General features: G+C 39.8%; 1 long non-coding RNA gene across 1 annotated transcript; it reads right to left on the bottom strand.

The window, feature by feature from the left end:
• Positions 1,596-17,912, bottom strand: LOC110262870. Its single transcript, XR_002347882.1, has 3 exons — positions 17,779-17,912; positions 6,527-6,530; positions 1,596-1,607 (listed from the first exon to the last, which is right to left on the bottom strand). It is a non-coding gene; the product is annotated as an uncharacterized LOC110262870 (long non-coding RNA).

Genomic DNA, 18,125 nt, shown 5'->3' with positions numbered 1-18,125 from the left:
CTGCGAACGATCCTGCACGATTCACCAACTCACCTACGGCGAAAATCGACACTATGAAGTCCACTTCAAATCATGGCAAAGAAGTAATCAAGAGGTGAATATGGAGATGTCCTTATTTCACCATCCTGTGGCCATTGCAGGTGACACTCCCGGACCCACTCTACTCGTCATTAATAGCACAGAGGACCGTGCAAATTTCTAAATGTGGCGAGATCGTTTACTGACTTCCGTAGGTAACAATCACTCTTTTGAACATCCAAATCTTAATTTTCTTTTGTCAATTAGGATAATATGCATTGCATGGTTAGTTTTTTCATTTAAACACTTTTTGCGTGGTAGTCGTTTGTAAATATATCTAGAGTTGTACTTGTTAAGTGATTAGGTGTGCATGAACTAGATGAATTATTTTTTCCATCCAATCACTTCTTGCTAGGACTACTTGGTTAAAGTGATGATTTCTTCTCCAAGAAACTATTTTAGGGCACCCTACCAATTTAAAAAAAAATTTTGTGTTGAACTTGCTTGAAGGAATTAATTTTGGAAAAGGTTTTGAGCTAAGAACACACAAGCATGTGAGTTTTGAGCTTAACTGCGTAGTTACATCATATAACCACTTATTTCCATTCTTGTGTGCATTGTTCTCTTTCTATGATTGTAATATTTGATTTGTTTGATCCTTTATGTCCATTATTTTGTGTATGAATGCATTTATATGATTGAGGCTATCATTTTAATAGCTCACTTACCCAAATGATCTTACCTTTTATCCACCATTGTTAGCCAATTTTAAGCCTATGTTAAACCCCCTTTTGTTCTTTAACTTAGCACATCACTACCCCTAAGTGAAAAATAATAAATGTCCTCTGATTTGAATCTTTGATTAGCTTAGGCGAGTGAGAGTGTGTGTCACTTAAGCGGGAGGGAAGCTTCGAAACTGATGAGCGGATATTTTATATGCTTTTTGGCATCATTTTCATATAGTTTTTAGCATGTTTTGTTTAATTTTTATTAAGTTTTCATAGGTTTTAGTGCAAAAATCATATTTTTGGATTCTACTTTGAGTTTGTATGTTTTTATGCAATTTCATGTAAATTCTGGCTGAAATTGAGGAGTTGGAGCAAAAGTTTGATTTAGAGACAGAGAAAGCACTGCAGATGTTGTCCAGATCTGACCTCATTGCACTCGAAATAGCTTTTCTGGAGCTACAAAAGTCCAAATGGAGCGTTCTTAATGGCTATGGAAACTTGACCTCCTGCCACATTCCTGGCGTCCAGTGCCCAAAGGAGGAGACCAGCGTCCAAATGCCCAAAGTGGACCCCCTAGCCAGCGTTCAACACCTTAGAGGCCTCCTAGCACGTGGATCTCATCAAAGCTCAGCCCAAACACTCACCAAGTGGGCCCCAGAAGTGGATTTTTGTACTAAAAGACTATTTTACCCTTTCTTATGTAATCCTTAGTCATTAGTTTAGTATTTAAGAGATATTTTACATAATCATGGGGACCTATATGCCATATTTTCGTTTACCACTGTATTTCCTATCAGTATGAGTTTCTAAACCTCCTAGGTTGAGGGGAAGTTCTATGAATTAATAAAAGTATTACTATTTCTATTCAATCCGTGTTTGATTCAATTCTAAGATGTATATTCGTTCTTCAGCTTGATGAATGGGATGATCTGTGACAATCAGCTCCGTTCTTCATACTAAGACCGCGTGCCTGACAACCACCGGTGTTCTTCTTGGGTTCGTGTGAATACGTGATTGGAAAGCATCGAACTGCCAGCTTGATTATACATCTCTTAGATGGCTAATCCATGACTTCGTTGGGGACTTCTCGAGACACCAATTCAGCCGAGGTATGGGGAGACTAAGGTCTCTGTGTTAGAGGCTAGAACCCAAAGGCATAGCATTCTCTGATCCAGAAGATTTGACCTCGCCTGTGGCATTTTGAGTAGGATCACCAAGGGAATAGACTGCTAGAGCTTCACCCCCCCTTTCAGATTGAATGACCATTGACTCGGCGTTTGATCTGAAGCAGAGGAGATTAATAACCGTGGCCATACGGCGTTGATCACATACAGCCTTCCATAGAAGAAATCATTCACAATTGAAGAAGACAATAATACCAGAGTTAATTCAGAAGGACAAAGCATCTCCAAGCCTTAACCACCTTCTTATCCTAGTTTACACAACTTCTGAGTTCTGATTACCCTTTTTCATTCCTTTTATGATTTTAATCAAATTCAAACCAATAACTCTTCTATCCACCTGACTAAGACCTGCAAGATAACCATAGCTTGCTTTAAGTCACAATCTTCGTAGGATCGACCCTGACTCGCTCAGGTATTACTTGGACGACCCAGTGCAGTTGCTGGTTCAGCTGTACGAAGCGTGGGGATTCGTGCACCTGGAACATTAGTAGAGGTAAAAGTGTATTTTTATATATTTAGTGAAAATATTAGAAATTGGGTACATACTCATGCATTGAATGTTTAGAATATGTATTGCTACCATTGTATATAATTCATCAAAAGAAAAAGAAAAAAATAAAAGAAAAATAAAGAAAAGAATGTAGAAAAAGAAAAAGAAAATAAAAGAAAGAAAAATATATAGAAAAAGAAAGTAATAATAAGGGGACAAAATGCCCCAAGGTGAAGCCAATAACAACCAATGCATATAAGTTGTGAATTGAAAGAGAATGCAATAGTGTGTGAAAAGTGAATAAATGGGTAGCTAGGTTTGTATTTAAATTGTATAGGTTGTTATTTGTGTTAGGCGAGAACTTAGGTTAATTAAAGATTCGAATTTCAAATTTACTTGACCAAATACAATCCCACCTTGACCTTAGCCCCATTACAACCTAAAGATAAGCCCTCATGATGAATGTATGCATGCATTAAATAACTGTTGATTGTTAAATGAAAGACAAACCTTGGAAAGTATGGTTAGAAGAGAATTGAGCGAATCAACCCTATACACTTGAGCCACTAGAGTGGATACACTTCTGGTGAGGGTTCCATACTCAATTTCTTGTTCCCTACTTTCACAAGCTTTCTTCTTGCAAGTTTGTCTATATTTCATTTTGATAGTTGAATTGATAGAGTTCACGAATCATCATATCACCTTAGCCCTATATATCCATATATGTTCTTAGAAGTTGATTCACTTTTAACCAAATAGATAGAAGCATTTTCATTAGTTGCATCCATGTAGGTAAATTGCATTTCATAAGTCTCATTCTCCTATGTTCTTTGGTCTTTTAATTTTTAGCATGAGGACATGCTTGGTTTAAGTGTGGCGAGATTTGTTAAACCCCAATTTTGTGGTTTATCTTGTATAGTATTTGGGGAGTTTTATCAATATTTCTCACACTTATTCATATAAATTGCATGGTTTTGTGTCTCCTTCCTATTTTTGCGTCATGGTTCCAAACATGCTTCTTTAACCCTAAAAATGCCAAATTTTAATCCTCTTCTATTACCATTCGATGCTGTGATGTGTTTGTTAAGTGGATTCAGGATTTATAAGGCAAGGATGGCCTAGAAGATGGAAAGGAAGCATGCACAAGTGGAAGGGACATGAAGAATAAAGCTTTGGAAAATTGGTGGCGACGCGTACGCATGGGCGAAGCGCACGTGTGGCCGTGGGTAGCTGAGACTGGTGCGCATAAGTTGACGCACTCGCGTGGTGGTGCGAAACCCCACCGAGGCGTACGCATGACCGACGCGTACGCTGATGCACCACTATTTCGTGGAGCATTCTATGCTGAATTTAGGGGATTTTATCACCCTTTTCTCACACTTATTCACTAAAATAGTATGGTTTTGTATATTTTCCCTTTTTTGTGCTTAAGAGTGAAAACATGCTTTTTAGGCCCTTAATTGGTTAACTTTAATTCACCTTTGATTCCACTAGATGCCTTGATGTGTGTGTTAGTGATTTTAGGTTCAAAAGGCTAGGAATGGATCAAAGGAATGAAGAGAAAAGCATACAAAGTGGAGAAATCATGGAAAATCAAGGATTTGGGATGCATTCACCGACGCGCACGCATAACAGTCCACCTCTTTACAAACTTCTTCAATTTCAATCCTTTGTTTATCAATTTCATCTAACTTTTCTCCATCGTTCAAATCATAAATGGGAGGATGAGAGAAATCTACCTCCACATTGCTTTCTATCTCACCGGAAGAAAGTTCTTCAAGTTCAAAGGATTCACTACCAAGAAGTTTTGATGCTTGATCTTTACCACCAAGGGAACTCAATTCTTGCTTCAATCCTTCCAATTCTTCATATGGAATATGTCTTGGAGGTTGTACACTTTCCTCCTTAACATCAAATTCAATCTTCTTGGAGGGGTTTTCTATGATTTTAGATTCCCATGGCGGTTCCGCATCGCGAAAGTCTTCAACCACTTCTTCCTCTTCTTTAACAACCATAGGTTCCTCAAATTGTTCTAATACAAAGTAATATTCCTCATTTTCCACCGGAGTTTCTAATCTCTCCTTCATGCTAGGCTCCTCATTTGATTCTCCACATGTGACCATGGGAGTTCCTTGAGTATTCAAGCATTGGGAGGCTAATTGGTTTACCACCTCGTTCAAGGCGGCCGTGAATTCTAGTACCTCCCTCTAAATCTCTTCTTGCCTTTGAAGGAATAAAATGAGAGAATCATCTATTGGGGCTTGGGGTGGATAGGAGGGTTCATCATTTTGCAGAAAGGGTTCATAATAGGAAGGTGGTTCTTCTTGGTAAGGGTATGGAGGTGGTGCATAAGAAATGTGTGGTTCTTGGGAGTATTGATATTGGAATTGTGGTGGCTCTAAGGATTTTCTTACATAATAGTTACAAGGATGAGGTAAAGGTGGTTGGTTATATGATGGATGAGGGTCATAGGAAGGTGTTTGGTGAAAAGGGGCTTGTGAGTATGGTTGAGGGCTATGTTGAGGATGAGGCTCATAGGCATGTGGTGGTTGTTGTTGACAAGTACAATGAACATTACCACATCCACTAGATTGATATGCATAAGGAGTGGAAATATACCTATACGAAACCGGAGGAGGTTGTTGCCATGAAGGTTGAGCATATGCTTGAGGCTACTCCCACCTTTGATTGTTCCATCCTTGATGCATATTCTCATTGAAATTCTCACTTTCTACAACATAGTTGTAACAAAACTCATAGCCAAAAGGGTGAGAATTCATGATAGCAAGAGCAAATAAAAACAAAAATCAAATAAGAAACAAGAAAATAAAATCCTAAAACTAGCAAAGACTAACAAAGAGACAAAAGGCAAACATATTCACATTATTCACATATATACAATAACCAATAACAAGCGCACATTTGTAATTCCCCGGCAACGGCGCCATTTTGATGAATGGAAAATTGGTTGGTAAAGAATTTCACAATAAATTCTCGTTGCAAGTATAGTTCTAAACCAACAAACAATCCTCTCATGCAAAAATTTGTTTGTCACAAGTATAAACCCCAATAAAAATAACCAAAGTGTTCAAACCTCGGGTCGTCTCTCAAAGAAATTGCAGGGAAGTGTACTCGTTATTGGTTATGAGATGCATATTTTGGGGTTTTGAATAAGAGACATGAAACATAAAAATGGCAAGAAAATAAATGAAACTCAAATGATAAGGAGGTCTTGGCAAGGGGTTGATGGTTAAGGATCTTTATCCTTGTTACTAACCACAACATGATAATTGTAAGGATCAATCTCATTAAGTCATCCTCTAACAAGTGAAGGAAAGTCAAATGAGCTACACCAATCCTAATCCATAAGTCCTAACTTTCTCACTAATTAACTTAGTGGAAGCTAGAGTCAATGGACACCAATTATCAAGACTTGGACATTAGCAACTCAATTTCACCTAAGTTACCATCCCAAGCCAAGAACACAAAAATCTACTCTAACATCCTTCCAAGCATTTAATCAAACACTTGGAAGGCACAAAAGGAAAGCAAGATAAAATTGCAAGAAATATAAATCTATAACTACTCAAAGCAAGGAATTAACAACAATAAAGCAAATCAACAATAAAGGAACATGAAACATAAATTGCATTAAAGGAAAATAGAAGAAACAAGAGTGCATCAACAACAAAGTAAACAATTACAAGGATTAAACTACTAAACTAGGAAAGTAAAGGTAGAGGAACAAGAAATTAAAGAGGAAAAGTAAATCAAAGTATGAATTAAACCTAGACCTAAGAAATACTAATCTACATCTAACCTAATTCTAGAGAGAAGAGATAGCTTCTCTCTCTAGAAACTAACTAAAGCATCATGTAAACTAAACTATGTGTCCCCCCCCCCCCCCCCCCCTTTGACTCCTCTTGAATTCTGCATATAATACGCTTTGGAATGAGTTGGATTTGGGCCTGGATAGCCCAGAAATCGCCCCCAGCATTTTCACTTTAATGAAGTCACGTGCGAGCTTCGATTTGTTGGATTTGTGAGTTGGATTTATGACAACCATATCAAAATTTGACCAAGAGAACTATTTTTTGGTTTAGGACTATACTATGACATGATTTTCTATTGATGAAATTCTAGACCGACAATAGTTCTCCTGTGAGAACCACATTTTTCATGGATAAAATCATTTAAATGCCCAAATTAAATTTTGAAAAGTTAGGATGAGAATTTGGGGATTTAAATATGATTGTTGGACTCAGTAGGTCCTTCCGAGTCAGAAAATGTATTTTCTGTGAAAAACTGTGAAAAATCTCGAACCGACAGTTGAACCAGTTGAACCGATTCAAGTCTGCCCAGTGCTGTGCGAGAAAAAGCGGAAACAGCCGAACACCTTAGAAAAATACTAGAAATGAAAAATCGGGCATTAATTTTAAAGGTTTGACCCAAAGTTGGGCCAAACGGGCTGAAAACGCTAACGGGTTGGACTGGGCCCAAGTTGGGCCCAAGCCCAACATATAAAAGGTTCATTAATGAACGCATTTCCAGCACACATACACACATAAACACCACACACTCATGCTGAAATAGAAAAGGGAGAAGAGGAAGAAGAAGACACTATTCACTTCAATCTTCTTTTTGCGATATCTTGAGCTACAGAGCTCCGATCGCCGCACCGTTTGCGTCTACGGGTTCCTTGTGAAGAGCTCTACAAAACCCATATAAAAAACTGGTAAGATAATCTCGAAGTTCTCCCAGTTCTTCTCTCCAAAATTTCGGGTATTTAGGACTTTGGGTTAAATGAGTTTTGTGATTTTGGATGTTTAGGTTTGCTCTAATCCTTGCTTAGCGTTGGATTTGTGCTAACAAATCTGTTGGACAAGGTAAGAGACATTAAACCCTTGTGATTTTATGTTTAATTGGAACCCTAGGTTAATTTGTGATGGTTTGTGCATATATAGTTTGATTATTATGAGTTTGGGAGCTATTGGAGCTTGTTGGTTCTTGTTGGAGCTATATTGAAAGCTTGGTATAGGGTTGAGAGCTTGCTTGTGCTCAATTTTGAGTTTTGGACGTATTGGGAATCGGCCAAGGTATGGTTTTGGTTTCCACTATGTAGTATATAATATTCATAGACACTTAGGCTAGTGACCCATAGGATAGGGTTGAATTTATGTGGTTGTTGATGATGGTTGGTTGATGTTGTTTGTTGAATTAATATTGTTATGTTGAGAAATAATGATATTGAGATTATGGTGTATGATAAATTTGAGTGGATGACTATTGTTGTTTATGGCTTGGAAGCATGAATGAGTTCATGAGAGAAAATTGATGGTGATATAATGATGAATGGTGAGTGTGTTAGTGGAAAGTTGTTGATAATTGTTGTATGTTGATATTGATGTTGAAAATGATGAAGTATGATGAGAAATTGGTATAAATTGTGGTTTATGACCGAAGAGGGTAGTTTTTGGTGAAATAATAGAGTTTGGAGTGACTTTAATTGGTTTGGTATTGTTTTGGTTGGTTTGAGATATGAAGGTTGGAAAAATTGGTAATTTGGTAAAAGTGAATTTTCGGTGAACTTTGTCTGATCATAACTTTTATCTCGGTTTTCAAAATTTGATGAAATTTGTCTAGAATTAAATCTCCTTGAAAATCCTTTAAATCGATATAAAGTTTGTGGAATTTGGAATTTTGTAGAGGAAGTTATGATCATTCAAAGATGGTGTTGAAAATATGAAATTCTGCAAAGTTGCAGAATTTCAGGATTTCTGATATGTGCGCACGCACAACCTTGTGCGGACGCACAACCCTGTGAAAATTTTGATCTGTGCAGATGCACAGACCTGTGCGCACGCACAGGCAGGGAAATGCGTTCTATTTGCAGTGCTAGTACAGCTTGTGCACGCACATATCTAAGGATGAATTGCAACCTGTGCGGACGCACAGGCCTGTGCGGACACACACGTTGGGAAGGCCAATCTGTTAGGGGCACTGGCGCAGGTTGTGTGAGTAAACAGATTTTTTAGTTTTGACACCTGTGCGTACGCACACATTTTAAAGCTCTTAGGAGCGTGCGTGCGCACACCCTTGTGTGGCCGCACACGCCCTGTTTCTCAAATTTTATTTTATTTTCAACTATTCTACCTTTCCAACAATGTTGTAAGCTTCTCTAATACCATTTAGGGCTATTGGGCCTAGTTTTAAACTATTGAAATATCGGGAAAGAATGCAGGGATAATAGACGATATTAGTTGAAGAACTTAGAAAACGAAGGCCTGGGTTTCTGGCGTGCTGAGGAATGATAAACTGTTGATGTGTGGAAATTGAGATATGAATGGATAGTGGTTGAGATGAGTCAGGAACTCGGAATGAGATGATGGATCCATGTGTACTGAAAATGCTTTCTGAAAACCACTGAAATAATGTTTTTACTGAGATTATGAGATGCTATGCGCCCATCAGGGACGGTGGTTAATCCCGCCTGTCGAGGTAGCGGCGGCGGGATAAGGGCGGTGGTTCGTCCCGCTTGCGCTTAGATGTGAGGTCGGTGGCAATAGATCCCGCTCGCATCCCTTCGGATCATCAGAGCATACAGGCGCAAAACCCTGGATAGTGATCTGAGCACTATATCTCGGGGGTTCCCACACCATTAATTCGAAGGGAAACGTTCCCACAGAGATGTTTCGGGTTGGCAGTTGAACCGACAATGTGATATCACAGCCAGTAAGGTAGGCATTCATCATGTGCATTTTCTATCTATTTGTATGCTTTGCCGACTTGAAATTGTTTGCCTATTTGTATAACATGTCTAATTACTACTTGAGGTAATTGCTTTATGTGCTTCTACCTATGATTTACTTGTATTCTATATACTTATGTTTTCTACTAGGATTGAGGAAGTTAGGAAGGCGGTGGCGATGGGATCGCATGGAGGATAGGGAGGCGAAGGCTGTGGGATAGCGGTGTTTGGTTAGAAAAGAAATCCTTTAAGATAGAGTACCCTATTTAGTTATATTAAGGTTTCACATATATATGTTTTATGGTTTTAATATGCTTTAAGTTTGAAATCATGTGATGGATATGAAGTCTAGGATTGCCTTTGGCGTCTCGGGGTCTTATATCCTACATCACTGGGTACTGTTACCATACTGAGAACCTCTGGTTCTCATACCATATTTCTGTTGTTATTTTCATATGTAGGTCGCAACCCACCCCGGTGAGTTGCTTTGGATGGTGACAGCAGCGGAGGATCCCGTTACCTTTGAGTTCTTTTAATTTATTATTTCTCTCACCTTTGTACTTTGTTTTGCCTAGAGGCATGTATTGAGAGACCAAAAACTTGTATACGCTGTTTTTACTGTCTGGTTTCTGTATATCTGTATATGGCTAGCCAGCTTAAACTCCGCGAGCTGTGGCTAGATTCTTAAGATATTATACTCTATTATTTTGTTATATCATACTTATATCTTGTGTCTTAAGTTAGTAGCTTCGCTAGTACGTTTTGTGCTTTTCAAATCCTGTTTTTGAGCTATATCCTTCATCGAGCTTCTAGAGCATATTATTTCCTTCTATATATAAATATACATAAGCCTTAAAACTGTCGTAACCTCTGATTAGTCTTTGTCTTACGGCTAGAGGTAAGGCTTAGGGTAATTAGGGTGTTACATTTAGTGGTATCAGAGCGGTTAGAGCGGTTGAGCCTGAGGGATGGACCGATTGTGCTTCATTGCAAACTCTGGGTCATTTTCTTTCACGCTATTTAGGTTATCTACTTGATATTTCATAGCATGCTTGTTTGTGAGTGCCTATTTGGGGATGATTGGAACGCTAGGCTTTTGATATCGAGACTGATCACCTTGATGTCAACTGTTTGGTGTAGACAGGAATCCCAATGGCCACTTGCGGACGAGGTCGAGCACATTTACGAGAGAGTAGGAATGAGCAACTCGCAGATAATCAGGCCGAGTTCATGGCGGCGATGGCGAATCTGGCAAACACCATGGAAGCGAATACGGCTGCGACTCTGCAAGTTGTGCAAAGGTTAGCTCAACCGGCCGGAAGCGGAAACGAAAATTGAGAGGGTGCTGAGGACAGCTTGAGAGGTGTTCCGAGAACTCTGACTGCTTTTCAGAAAGCTGACCCGCCAGTTTTCAATGGTTCGACAAACCATACTGAAGCAGATAACTGGTTCCAAGCTGTGGAGCGTGCATTGCTAACTTAACATCTGGAGTTGAACGCCAGGTTGTAACGTATTTCTGGCGTTCAACTCTGGTTTGTGACGTGTTTCTGGCGTTTAACTCCAGACAGCAGCATAGAACTGGCGTTCAATGCCCTTTTACGTCGTTTAAACTCGGCCAAAGTATAGACTATTATATAATTCTGGAAAGCCCTGGATGTCTACTTTCCAACGCAATTGGAAGCGCACCATTTGGAGTTCTGTAGCTCCAGAAAATTCACTTTGCGTGCAGGGAGGTCAGAATCCAACAGCATCAGTAGTTCTTCTTCAACCTCTGAATCTGATTTTTGGTCAAGTCCCTCAATTTCAGCCAGAAAATACCTGAAATCACAGAAAAACACACAAACTCATAGTAAAGTCCAGAAATGTTAATTTAACATAAAAACTAATGAAAACATCCCTAAAAGTAACTAGATCCTACTAAAAACATACTAAAAACAATGCCAAATGGCGTATAAATTATCCGCTCATCACAGGTCGTAACCCACCTCGGTGAGTTGCGTGATGGTGACAGGGCAGAGGATCTTTATCATATTTTGGAGTCTTTTGGATATTATCTTTTAGTACTCTCACTTTTGTATTTTATTTGCCTTAGAGGCTAACTTTGAGAGTGATGATGTATATGCTGTTTTAGCTTTCAAAACTCTGTATCTCTGTATATACTAATTGGCCTAAACTCCGCGGGTTAAGGCTAGTACTTATGACTATTATGTTTATATATCTACTTATGCGTTGTTATTTTGTATCTACATCTTGTGCCTTATTGCTTTTAGCTTCGTGTGAATGATTGCGCTTTTGTAACTCTGTTCTTGAGCTTATTTTTTTATCGGACTTCTAGATTTACTATCTCTTTCTATATATATTATTGTATAAGCCTTAGAATTGTCGTGACCTTTAATTATCCTTTGCTTTATGGCATGAGGTAAGGCTTAGGATAATTAGGGTGTTACATTTTGTGGTATCAGAGCGTTTCGTCCTCGTGAGCCTGGGGGATGGACCGATTGTGCTTCATTGCAAACTCTGGGTCATTTTCTTTCACGCTATTTAGGTTATCTACTTGATATTTCATAGCATGCTTGTTTGTGAGTGCCTATTTGGGGATGATTGGAACGCTAGGCTTTTGATATCGAGACTGATCACCTTGATGTCAACTGTTTGGTGTAGACAGGAATCCCAATGGCCACTTGCGGACGAGGTCGAGCACATTTACGAGAGAGTAGGAATGAGCAACTCGCAGATAATCAGGCCGAGTTCATGGCGGCGATGGCGAATCTGGCAAACACCATGGAAGCGAATACGGCTGCGACTCTGCAAGTTGTGCAAAGGTTAGCTCAACCGGCCGGAAGCGGAAACGAAAATTGAGAGGGTGCTGAGGACAGCTTGAGAGGTGTTCCGAGAACTCTGACTGCTTTTCAGAAAGCTGACCCGCCAGTTTTCAATGGTTCGACAAACCATACTGAAGCAGATAACTGGTTCCAAGCTGTGGAGCGTGCATTGCTAACTTAACATGTACCGTATGACAAGTTCATCGAATATGCGACTTATCAGCTGGTTGGAAAAGCTCAACAATGGTGGCAAAGAGAGCGCCGACTGCGACACCAACAAAACGTGAACATTACCTGGGCATTATTCGAGGAATCTTTCTACAGGAAGTACTTTCATGGGTCATTAAGGGAGGCTAGAGAATTGGAGCTCTTACAGCTGAAACAAGGGTCCATGACTATAGCAGAATACACCAACAAGTTCGAGGAACTCTGTCGGTTCTCGAGGATAAGTCAGGGTACTCCTGAGTCTTATGAGGGAAGATATCAGGCGTTCTGTGGCTCCGTTGGAAATTAGGAGATTCTCTGAATTGGTGGATAATGCGAGGGTTATTGAAGAATACACAAAGACGGTAGCCTTGTCAAGGGGCATTCGTAGAAGCAACCCGAGTAGGAAACGTGACAATTACCTTGGACCATAGGGGCAGAACTTCAAGAAAGATGGATATACTCCCCAGCATCTGTTAAGTGAAGGGAATTTTAGGAGGGACAGCAATGTCCAGTTTCGCCTTAGGAAAGGGAGTCGCCTGTGTTATGCTTGTGGACTACCTGGACACCTAGCCAAGGACTGCCGTCATAGGAAAAACCAGAACATGGGTCAGAGTCAACAGTCAAATCGTGTGGTTGCCTTGGATGCACGTGGTGCGACAGGGTCGGATCCTCTGATGAGAGGTAAGCGTATGCATTGAGTATTATATTGGTTGGACCTGACAATAGCTTAGTTCTATCTTTTCCAAAGTTGCCGTTAGGATTACAAGGGCTCAGAGTCGTGTTGAGAGTAAACCATGGGAAAAGGGAGGATTCTAGTGGCAGTAGTCGAGGATTTCAAACTTGTGATGACAAACGATCCGAGTGGACGTGTCGAAATGGTTACAAGGCATGACTACAAGTCTTGTCGGCACCCTGTGTGGGTGATGGGTGTGGTTCATCACTAGAGGCAACGGAAGTACCGACTTACGCCTTGCGGTTTTTAACTATGAGTTTTTGCGGTTTTAAGGTTTAAAATGATTTTCAAATCTGGTTTGGAGCTTTGGTTTAAATAATTTGGTTTTGAAACTAGGATTGGAACTTTCGATCAGATGATACAATTTAAAATGGAAGGTGAGTCCTAAGATTTCGTTAACTTGCGATTTTGGTTTGCAAAATTTAACTTATCCAAAAAGGGATTTAAATGGAAAGGTTTTGATTTAAGGGTTTCAATGAATTTAAGAAAATCATGCTTTAAGATGATTCATTTACAAATAAAATGTTTATGACTCTTTTAATAAGGTTTTAACAATGGACTCATTTAGATTGAACTTGTTTTAAAGGTTTTGAAAAATACTACAAAATCGGCATTTGGTTTAAGGAAAAATCTTCAGATTCTTAATGACGATAATCAGAGTGACGCATTGGAAGGCGAGGGAGTTTTCAGACTTTGAAGCAGAAGTTAACTTCAGCACCTGTTTTAATCTTGTTGGAACCGCATGAACCGTTCGAAGTATACTGTGATGCTTCTCTAAAGGGTTTAGGTTGCGCGTTGATGCAACACTGGAACGTGGTAGCAGACGTATTAAGTCAGAAATCTTTAACAATTGCTTGGGTGAGAATCAAGGAAGAGGGGCCAGTGGGTAAGTTTTTGGATCTTAAGTTGAGAATTGGTGAAATCGCTGGAAGAGCTTGTTTATGTCAGTTGTGGATTTCAAATATGTTTAAGATGGAGATTCAAAAGGCTCAGCAAGATGAACAGAAGTTTCAGTAATTGTTTCAACCAGTGGGTGATAAGAGGCATGGAGAATTTACCAAGGATGATGAAGGTTTGTGGAGATATAAAGGAAGAATTTGCATACTGGATGTTGGGAGTTGAGGCAAGACTTGTTGTCGAAGGCTCACAACAGCGGGTTTTCTATTCATCCAGGAAGCACAAAGGTGTATTAAGGCTTAAAGAAGAGCTTCTGATGGCCTGGGATAAAAGGTGATGTAGCTTCAACGGTATCCAAGTGTTTGACGTGTCAGAAGGAGAAGGTAGAGCATCAGAAATTGTCAGGGATACTACAGTCTCTTGAAAATTCCTCAATGGAAGTGGGAAGGAATCATGATGAACTTTGTGACCGGTTTACCGAGGACTAGGTCAGGATTTGATGCGATTTGGGTGATCGTGGATCTCTTAACCAAATCCGCTCAATTTCTGCCCATCTGAGTGAACTGTTTTATGGAAGAGTTAGCAAGGTTGTACATAAAGGAGATAGTAAGGATGCATGGTGTGCCTTCGAGCATAGTATCAGACCGTGATCCCCGATTCACTTCAAGGTTTTAGGAAGCTTTCCAAAGAGCTTTCGGTACGAAGCTATGCCTTCGTACCGCATATCATCCACAAACTGATGGACAATCGGAAAGGACTATTCAGACGTTGGAGGATATGCTGAGAGCGTGTGTTTTGGATCAACCCGGAAGTTGGGACCGATATATGCCATTGATGGAGTTTGCGTACAACAATAGCTTTCATGCTAGAATAGGGATGGCTCCGTATGAAGCTTTATATGGATGGAAGTGCCAGTCTCCACTTTGTTGATATGAATCTGGTGAAGCAAGTATATTGGGTCCAGATTTGGTAGCAGAGACTACGGAGAAGATTAAGAAGATTCGTGCAAGGATTCTAACTGATCAGAGTCGACAAAAGAGTTATACGGACCAGAGAAGGGAACCGTTAAAGTTTGAAGTGGGAGAACATGTATTTCTGAGAGTTACACCGACAACTGGGGTTGGAAGAGCGATTAAGACCAAGAAATTGAATCCGAAGTATATAGGACCATTTGAGATACTGAAGCGATTCGAGTCGGTGGCGTATCAAGTAGCTTCGCTACCCCATCTTTCTAACTTGCATGACATATTCCACATGTCACAACTCCATAAGTACACGTCGGATGTGGCTCATGTGTTAGAGCCTGAGTCGGTCGAGTTGAGAGAGAGCTTGACATTCCAAGTGACACCAGTAAGAGTCGATGACACCCGTGTGAAGAGGCGGCGAGGAGAGGAAGTTTCATTGGTTAAGTTTGCGTGGAGGAGAGCAGGAGTCAAAGAGCATACTTCGAAATTGGAGAACGAGATGCTTTGGTAACTGGTTGGATTGGTAACGTTGAAAGTAGATTGCTTCGTAGAATATATATATCTAGTACATCGCGTGGATCGGATTTTCGAGGGAGAAAATCTTTTTAAGGAGGAGAGGATGCAAGAACCACATTTTTCACGGATAAAATCATTTAAATGCCCAAATTAAATTCCGGAAAGTTAAGATGAGAATTTGGGGATTTAAATATGATATTTGGACTCAGTAGGTCCTTCCGGGTCAAAAAATGTATTTTCTACGAAAAATTGTGAAAAATCTCGAACCGACAGTTGAACCGGTTGAACCAGTTCAAGTCTGCCCGGTACTGTGTGGGAAAAAGCCGAAACAGCCGAAAACCTTAGAAAAATACTAGAAATGAAAAACCGGGGTTAATTTTAAAGGTTTGACCCAAAGTTGGGCCAAACGGGCTGAAAACGCTAACAGATTGGACCGAGCCCAAGTTGGGCCCAAGCCCAACATATAAAAGGTTCATTAATGAACCCATTTCCAGCACACACACACATAAACACCACACACTCATGCTGAAATAGAAAAGGGAGAAGAGGAAGAAGAAGACACTATTCACTTCAATCTTCTTTTTGCGATATCTTGAGCTACAGATCTCCGATCGCCGCACCGTTTGTGGCTACGCATTTCTTGTGAAGAGCACTACAAAACCCATATAAAAAACTGGTAAGTTAAGCTCGAAGTTCTCCCAGTTCTTCTCTCAAAAATTTTAGGTATTTAGGACTTTGGGTTAAATGAGTTTTTGTGATTTTAGATGTTTAGGTTTGCTCTAATCCTTGCTTAGCATTGAATTTATTCTATCAAATCTGTTGGACAAGGAAAGAGACATCAAACCCTTGTGATTTTATATTTAAGTGGAACCCTAGGTTGATTTGTGATGGTTTATGCATATATAGTCTGATTATTATGAGTTTGGGAGCTTTTGGAGCTTGTTAGTGCTTGTTGGAGCTATATTGAAAGCTTGGTTTAGGGTTGAGAGCTTGCTTGTGCTCAATTTTGAGTTTTAGACGTATTGAGAATCGGCCAAGGTATGGTTTCGATTTTCTCTATGTAGTATATAATATTCATGGACACTTAGGCTAGTGACCCATAGGATAGGGTTGAATTTATGTGGTTGTTGACGATGGTTGGTTGATGTTGTATGTTGAATTAATATTGTTATGTTGAGAAATAATGATATTGAGATTATGATGTATGATAAATTTGAGTGGATGACTATTGTTGTTTATGGCTTGGAAGCATGAATGAGTTGATGATAGAAAATTGATGGTGATATAATGATGAATGGTGAGTGTGTTGGTGGAAAGTTGTTGATAATTGTTATATGTTGATATTGATTTTGAAAATAATGAAGTATGATGAGAAATTGGTATAAATTATGGTTTGTGACCTAAGAGAGTAGTTTTAGTGAAATAATAGAGTTTGGAGTGACTTTAATTGGTTTGGTATTGTTTTGGTTGGTTTGAGATATGAAGGTTGGAAAAATTGGTAATTTGGGTTATTTGGTTAAAGTGGATTTTTGGTGAACTTTGTCTGATCATAACTTTTGCCTCAATTTTCAAAATCTGATGAAATTTATCTAGAATTAAATTTCTTTGAAAATCCTTTAAATCGATATAAAGTTTGTGAAATTTGGACTTTTGTAGAGGAAGTTATGATCATCCAAAGATGGTGTTGAAAATCTGAAATTCTGCAAAGTTGCAGAATTTCAGGATTTCTGATATGTGCGCACGCACAGCCTTGTGCGGACGCACAACCCTGTAAAAATTTTGATCTGTGTGGACGCACAGACCTGTGCGCACGCACAGGCAAGGAAATGCGTTATGTTTGCAGTGCTAGCACAGCTTGTGCACGCACATATCTAAGGATGAATTGCAACACCTGTCTGGACGCACACGTTGGGAAGGCCAATCTGTTTGGGGTGCTGGCACAGGTTGTGCGAGTGAACATATTTTTAAGTTTTGACACATGTGAGTACGCACACATTTTAAAGCTCTCAGGAGCGTTCACGCGCACACCCTTGTACGGCTACACATGCCCTGTTTCTCAAATTTTATTTTGTTTTCAACTATTCTACCTTCCCAACAAGGTTGTAAGCTTCTCTAATACCATTTTAGGGCTATTGGGCTTAGTTTTAGACTTTTGAAGTATTGGGAAAGAATGTAGGCATAATAGACGATATTAGTTGGAGAACTTAGAAAACGGAGGCCTGGGTTTCTGGCGTGTTGAGGAATGATAAACTGTTGATGTGTGAAAACTGAGATATGAATGGACAGTGGTTGAGATGAGTCAGGAACTCGGAATGAGATGATGGATCCATGTGTACTGAAAATGCTTTCTGAAAACCACTGAAATAATGTTTTTACTGAGATTATGAGATGCTATGCGCCCATCAGGGACGGTGGTTAATCCCGCCTGTCGAGGTAGCGGCGGCGGCATAAGGGCGGTGGTTCGTCTCACTTGCGCTTAGATGTGAGGTCGGTGGGAATATATCCCGCTCGCATCCCTTCGGATCATCAGAGCGTACAGGCGCAAAACCCTGAATAGTGATCCGAGCACTATATCTCGGGGGTTCCCACACCATGAATCCGAAGGGCAACCTCCCCATGAAGATGTGTCGGGTTGCAATTGAACCGACAATGTGATATCACAACCAGTAGGGCAGGCATTCATCATGTGCATTTTCTATCTGTTTGTATGCTTTGCCGACTTGATATTGTTTGCCTATTTGTATAACATGTCTAATTGCTACTTGAGTTAATTACTTTATGTGCTTCTACCTGTGATTTACTTGTATTGTATATACT

This window comes from Arachis ipaensis, chromosome B05 (genome assembly GCF_000816755.2).
Source record: "Arachis ipaensis cultivar K30076 chromosome B05, Araip1.1, whole genome shotgun sequence".
Lineage (NCBI taxonomy): Eukaryota > Viridiplantae > Streptophyta > Magnoliopsida > Fabales > Fabaceae > Arachis > Arachis ipaensis.
This window is presented reverse-complemented; position numbering and strand designations above follow the sequence as displayed.